We start from the raw sequence: 7495 nt of genomic DNA, 5'->3' as shown, positions 1-7495 counted from the left end.
CCGCACCGAGGCGGGTGCCCGGTCGTGTGCGTGTGCGAGGTCTCACACCGAGATTGGTGCCCAGTCTCACACCGAGATTGGTGCCCAGTCTCACACCGAGATTGGTGCCCAGTCTCAAACCGAGATTGGTGCTCTGTCTCCTGTGTCTGTGTCCAGTCTCGCGCCGAGATTGGTGCCCAGTCTCAAACCGAGATTGTTGCTCGGTCTCCTGCGTGTGTGCCCGGGTCTCGCGCCGAGATGGGCGCCCGGTCTCGCGTCTGTGCCGGGTCTCGCACCGAGGTGCGTGCCCGGTCTCGTGTGTGTGTGCCCAGTTTCGCATCGAGATGGGTAGGAGACGTACGACTCAGCTGTTGGATCCGACACTGTACATCTCACAGCTGTCCGGGCGGCTGCAGCTTGCTGCGACTCTGCTTCGTCGCCACCTGAGGCGACACCTTTCCAGTGTGGTGCCGGCGCCACACTGGCTTTTGTCCTCCTGACCGTGCTGGGTTTTACGGGATTATTATAACCTGCATGCTCGGAGTGACAGCGATTGACTGATTGTGTTCCGTGGTATGTATCACATTTCCCATGCTTTTGATTGAGACGAGAGGCTGCAATAACCGCAAGCCAATTACAAGAAGTAAAAAATAAGTAAGCCGAACACGTCGAATGGATGGATATCTGGGATCAGAGCTCACGCCATGCCGCGGTTATTGTGCAAGCCCTGGCCCCTTCCATCCGATCACCCAATTCCAGGCCAACCGCAGTATTTAGCGGCGAAAGTTTGATGTGCAGTAATGCTCTTCAAGGTCGTGTGCCCTCTGACGTCACCTGACCTTAAGTGAGGTCGCTGCTACCATCCTTAGGTCAGACCTGTCAAAGCGATCCCTGATAGCTTTAACAACGTTTGTATCTGGATCTGAATCGGGCGAACGGAGATATGATCTTCTGGGGTTTGGTATGACGGACGACCTGCAGACTGGCGAAAAGTTTTACAGAAAGAATTTCAACACATAATTGGCGGTGAAACGACTTCTGGGACTCAGCCCAAAAAAGGCTGCTTCCATGGCTTCCATTTTCCATGGGATCCTATGATCCCCGGAATCCAAGACCAAACATCGGCCGACTCAAAACTGCTTTGATCCAAGCTGGCCTGCAAGTTTGATGCTACGTGATTTAAAGCAGGAAAGCAACTGCGGCTCCCATGGATGCTCTGAATGTGCCTGAGGACTAGGCATGCTTCAGGCGCGGTCCTTGTCGTGGGAGGAAGGGGCCTAGGGACTTTCGACTGGACATTTGGTATTGTGGGATCGGGCCGTTAAATGCTGCAGTAGCACGCTAGATGCCTATCTGCTGCGTAGCTGCGTATACTGCGTAACAGCTGCGTAAATACGCGCACAGCGGCCACACAACGTGATCCTTCACAGTCGGAGTATGGAGAAAATCACGAAAGATGTTGCCTTGCTACCTTCTTTACCTCTCATTTTTGGTGGGAACGGTAGAAAAAGTTTCCGATCTTAATTTAAACAGGCATGCGGAGCTTGTGGGCCTTGAAAGCTCCAGCCAAGCCCTTGTTTACGACTGCAGCGCACCACAGTGTGAAATCAGCTGCTACAACCACCTGGCTGGCAGGGTGCCGCGCCTGTTCGGCTTCGGCGCTGCTGAGCAGGAACCGGCCAGCCTTTTAACGGGAAAGTGCCGATTTCCTCCAGACGATGGACATGCAAACCTTACAACGGGATGACGGACACAGTCCAAGACGGCGTGGCACAGACGTGACGTTCAGTCAGGCGGTGTTTGACTGTGAGGAAGAGAAGCGATAGCCAATCAGGTGGCGGGCAGGCGGTAGGCTGCCCAGCTGACGAGAAAAGACCCAGGGTCGGGCCCGATTTGTCGCTGGGAATCCGTTTCTACTTCAGTCTTACCTGACAGCTAGGCCAAGGCCGACTCCGCTCGACTTCGACGGCGGTCAGTCAGCGGACTCCAAACTGCACGCACATGAAGTGAGGAACGATCCACCAAACAGCCCCCACGAAGCTGGAGGCGTTGGGCCATTGATTTGAAATGAATAAATGTCACTGTGATACGCTGTAAAAATACGAAGTTGTAGTGCATAGCGAGGAGCATTTTTCACATGGATAAGAAGTAGCATTGGCCTTATTCCTAGGAGAAAAACCAGGAGAATGGAGATATAGTTGAGTTGATATTTCGGCAACATGCCTTTGTCGAAACAATAGCGGAAGTTAATTCAAAATTACCTGTCGATGATCCTACTCGATTCTCAGGCTTTTCATTTTTTTTCAGTTTTTTAACGCGCCGTAAAAGTGTATGGGGACATCACTGGTACAGCAGGTTCATTGGCGTTAATTGCCTGTTAGAGAGCAAATCATCGGGATGGTATCATGGTGGGCATGCAAGTGTTTGCAAGTCAATGCGGGATTCTCAATATTTCATGTCGGCTTGTCTTTGTCTGAAAATGTTTGAGAAATTCGAAAATAATAAATTTGATTCGAGAACAAAATTGGCCAAAGCTCTCGGTGCACTGCTCCTTGAAAACAAACACACCGGGTCGTCATTGATAGCATTAGGTTGGACTGTGAGCAGTCGCAACCAAGAGGTTGTCGTCACTTACGCGGCGGAGTTGCTTGGTTGTAACCGCGGTCAGGCACTCAGCCCGGATCTGTGGGTGGTTCGGGAGTCTGGAATACAGAGCCGCACGCGAATGGTGCGCCGAGCGAATTGTTTCATTGATCATCCACGGATAGATCAGCCGGCGATGACGATGGGATTGTGAACTTTGTCCTTTTAGGTGGCGGCCACACGATGGCTTTATCATTGATTGGGAATATCGGTGAGCACAGTGACAGTGACTCGGACTTTGGAGAGCATCTGAAGCGGTTTGAACAGTTTCTGGCTGCTAACGCCATCACGTCTGCGCCGGGGAAACGGGGCAGTAATTTTCTGAGCGTCTGTGGGTCACGCGCATCCACAAATGGATCAGTCACCATCATAATTATTCAGACTTAAATCGTCCCATCAAAAATGTGACACAATAACGTGTACGGTAAAGGGATACATACACGCATGTTCTCAACCTGGGCACACTTCACAATCTGCCCCAAGAGCACGGCACTACCAGACAAAACTAACGAGACCTCGGTGTCGTTCGTGCCTGCGGTTTGCAGGGCTGTCGACAAGCAATAATGGATAGCTTTAACTGATGAATTGCTAATGTTCTGTGCCCTAAAACATCTGATGCGAAGGGGAAAAGCTGCTTTTTATTGTGTTTTCCTTCTACGATGTACCCGCACGAGAACGGTCCCACAGGAAGATCAGGTCAACGCCCCCGTACCAGACCGCCGTCCTCCGTCAGCGGCAAAAGAGTCACTAATTCCACTGACATCATCAACTCCTGTCCAATCAGACGACCTCCTGCACACCTGGTGGCGCGGCTCTCAGGGCGAATCACGGCAAACGGTGGCTCCAGCCGTTGCAGGACCGCAGGGCTTGGCCACCAAATCGCCTTACGGCCCGCACCTGGTACACGGGGCCTTGTCCCACACCTGTCATATGGCTGGAGCAGACCAGATTTTTAGAACGCGAAGTAGAAACGTGAGGTGTCCGCACCCTAGTGCCTGCGCTTCTAATACGCACGGTTTAGACACAGTGCACAGATATACCCCAGGAATACGGCTTAGAAAATACACCAGAACACATCATGTGGAAAGCGTCATCACTCAACCCAGTGATGGGTGAAGGTTCAGCGGATCATTCGGGCATGATAAATTTCGGCGGCGAACAATAAGCTTTACGAACACGAGGTGTTTCAGCTCAAAAGGCACGGAAGGCTGGCAAGCCGCATGGTTCCAGTTCACGTTTTCAGAGCGACTGGAACACACATGCGACATGGCATGAGAATGTTGTGCTGAGCGTGGAGAACGCCGGCGGCTTTATCTCATTCTGCGCCGTCATTGCCATAAGGACTAAAACCGTGCCACCACCCCCACTGAGCGGCGAAGAGGAATGATTACGCAGCGGTGTCCGCGGGGCGCAACCCCCCGCCGCGGGTAAGGTTGTCCTTGCCTCACCTGTTAGGAGCAGTGAGAGTCACATTGCGCTCTTCTTACCTCATGGTGCTCAGTAGTGTTGTGTATGCCGTTTGAGGTTGTGGTGCTCTGTTTTCACTACCGTTGTCTCCTGCCGTTTTTGCATTGCTGGGATGATCAAAGCAAGCCAGGCACAGATCTAACTCACTAAGTCCACATTTTAAGCACCCCAAGAGCCCTGATGAAAAACTCCCTACGCCGTGCAAACTTAGGCCGGTGGTGGATTATATGCAGCCGTGTTACTAATATAGTAAGAGACAGCCGTGCATAACATATTTTTACATACGCTGCGACAGGAAGTATGCCTGCTTTCCTTTACTGTTTGGGTTAGGCAAGCGTGTGTATAGTGCCCAACGCCAGAGTTATAACTCTCGGAGGAAAACAGTGCCGAAACACTTGCTACTTTTCTCTCTCTCTCTCTCTCTCTCTCTCTCTCTCTCTCTCTCTCTCTCTCTCTCTCTCTCTCTCTCTCTCTCTCTCTCTCTCTTCACTCTCTCTCACTCTCTCCTTTCTTTCTCCCTCTCTCTCTCTCGCTCACTCTCTCCATCTTTCACCTCTCTCTTACCCCCTCTCTCTTCATCTCTTTGTTTTACTCTATCTCCCCTCTCCCTCTCTATCCGTCTGTTTTCCTGTATCTCTCTTTGTCTCTCTGTCTCTGATTTGTGAGGTGCAGGAACAAAATACAACCATGACATATATCTGCATAAACATATAAAACACCACAAATTTGAAATGTGCGCCTGACATCTCGCACCAAAGGAGCGTCGAGAAACTGAAACCGAATTAAATCAGCGCTAATTCCGGCCATCACCACTGGGCCAGCCACGCAGACAGCCGGGAAGATAAGACACGCCCGGCCATTGACAATGGAGCGGGAAGATATAAACGGCACAGAGGAAGCGGGTCCCAGCTGCAGGACTACGTTCAGGAACTGTGAAGAAAAATAGCAGGTAACACAAGTGCCGAGAAAAAATCACGGGGACCTACATCTGTCGCGATCGTGATGGATGGTATCAGTCAGCGACGGTGTGCTGCTGCCGCTACAAACGGTCCCATGGTTCTGACCTGAAGGAATTCAGTCCCAGTACTGACAGTTTTCCGTCGCCAACCTGCCAGTCGCAGAACAGAGTCGGAAAAAATGAAAACTGATTTCGTTCCTCCAGACCACACCACCGTGCACTGTGACGGTAAATCGTAAGCTTGATGTTTAAGCTCAGCGTTTTATAAAGTAAATTTCGCCGCCACCCGTTCCACGCGGATGGCGGCGAATCAGCGCCCTGCTCGGAAATGCACCCGAGTGTGTTCAAGGCGAGCTCATACCTGCGTGGCAGAGCGCCAATAAAGTGAAAAAAGCAAAACGCAAACGCGGTAATTTTAAACCCTGAATTTTTCAAAACGCGCGTAGGGCCGGACGCGAATGTGGTTGCGGTGGACTTATTCTATTGCGGGTATCAGCGGCATTATCAGCAGCTGCTAGTACGGTGTTTCTAATCAAATACATCTGGAAACGATGTGAGTAAGTTAAAGCTTAGCATTTTCTAAAGGCATCGCCCTACTTAAGGTACGCTAACGCCGGCCAGCGCGCATGCTCAGTTAGCCGAAGTTTCGTGCCAACCAGCAACATTCCTAAGATTCTGTGTCATCGTGGCCAGGGACCCGCCTGCTTAAATGCTTGCTTAATTTAGAGTTAAAACGAATTCCATGACCCAGAGTCAGGTACGAAGGTCATACCCAGGTCAAAACTAACCTGTTCTTTACTTGGAAGCTTGGGTTATGGGATAGTTTCTGGTGCCCATTTCGAATTTGTTGATGACAGGGACCACAAAAGAATGTTCTATGGACTTTGAAGGGACAGAGTGGGTCACTCACCTAGAATGAGCCAGGCCAATATTTGGTTTTTAGGAACATACCGTAAAGCGTGGCCACTGACACTTGCTTGACCCGAAGGCCATGGCCTAGGAACCTCAACTTTGACACAAGTGAGTTCACGTACAAACTGAGCCACTTCGCACATTTGGCCTTTCTATCTACCTCATTTAACAAAATCTCACGGGGTCAAATCGACCCCTGATGAGGTCAGGGGTCAATTCACGAAGGGTATTCAACCGGCGAAGAGCCGGAACCGTCGGAGCCGAGCTCCAGCCGGCTGTAGCCGTGACGTAACAACGGCAACAAAAAGAAAGCTCCGATACCGCTTGCATGGCAAGAAGCATTGCATTGAAGTTACATAACAGGAGGAAACCGTCCAGGTGGTTAAGACTACTTGGCATGCAACTCGCTTAAAATAAAGCCCACCAAAATGACTCTTCTTCTCGGCACTCCAGAGGCCTAAACGAAACCTCTTCTTTACATCTTGACATTGCTAGATGCAAATCAGCCCTTCGCCCCTCATGAAGATGCTGGAGGTTACCAATGAAAGTGCCTTTTTGTTGGGCGATGCGCATCTCCCATGTTGTCAAAAGTGCCACTCCATCATTTCCTGCTTGTATAAATTCCTCACCACCTTACGCCCGAGGTTCGATAACTCCTCATCCAGCCTCATATTTCGCTCATCTTCTGCTCTGTCTCTCGGTCTGGGATGGAGCTGGAATGTGACACCTAACCAGACACTTTATATACTAATATAATATAGGGGTAATATACTTTGGTAACATACTTTGGCGCTAAGATCGCCACCGATGTTCGTCGGCGAGATTCAGTGCCGACAACTGTGCAAGCGCTGGACTTGGGCGGAGTCTGTCACCTGGTCACGCACCGCGACGGCCTCGCTGAATTCGGGACCCGCGATGACTCGCGGGGTCCGGTGGTGATCTGGTCCGTGTTTACCCCGCTCGCCGCGGTACGCCAGCGTGCCACCCGGGCGGCAGCGACGGCGCCCTTGATCTGTCAGCTCTACGGCTGTGAGTAGCATGCGCGGCTTTTTCGTATCGCGCGACTTCACCCTGGAGCCAACTGCTGCTGACCATCACCGCCTCTCACACCCGCTCTCATGCCTCCGATCAAGGGGCTTCGCGCCAACGTGGACGATGTAGCCGGTCCTGTTGTGTAAGTTTTGCTTGCTTGCCGGTATTCCACATACTTTAACGATTTTAATTTTCGTTAGTGGTTTTGTTTTTGACGAAGTTGTGTGAACGACTGGATGATTGGTCACGTGCGAATGTGGCTGCGTTGTTGGCATGTTTTGCGCTGATTATGTTATGTTATTGCGCTTATGTTATGTTTGTGTGTACGTGTGTATGTACTACTTTGTGTGTATGTAATGCGCTTACGTTATAAGCGCAATGCGCTCATACTATTGCCTTAATTGCACCGAATCATACAATAAGCCACTCGTTGGAATGATTCATCAATATGATTCACATGAACTTGGACTACACAACACTTTTGTTGCCTTTGGGACTATTTAG

Source organism: Pollicipes pollicipes, unplaced genomic scaffold, assembly GCF_011947565.3.
Source record: "Pollicipes pollicipes isolate AB1234 unplaced genomic scaffold, Ppol_2.1 Scaffold_7262;HRSCAF=8765_pilon_pilon_pilon, whole genome shotgun sequence".
Classification (NCBI taxonomy): domain Eukaryota; kingdom Metazoa; phylum Arthropoda; class Thecostraca; order Pollicipedomorpha; family Pollicipedidae; genus Pollicipes; species Pollicipes pollicipes.
This window is presented reverse-complemented; position numbering follows the sequence as displayed.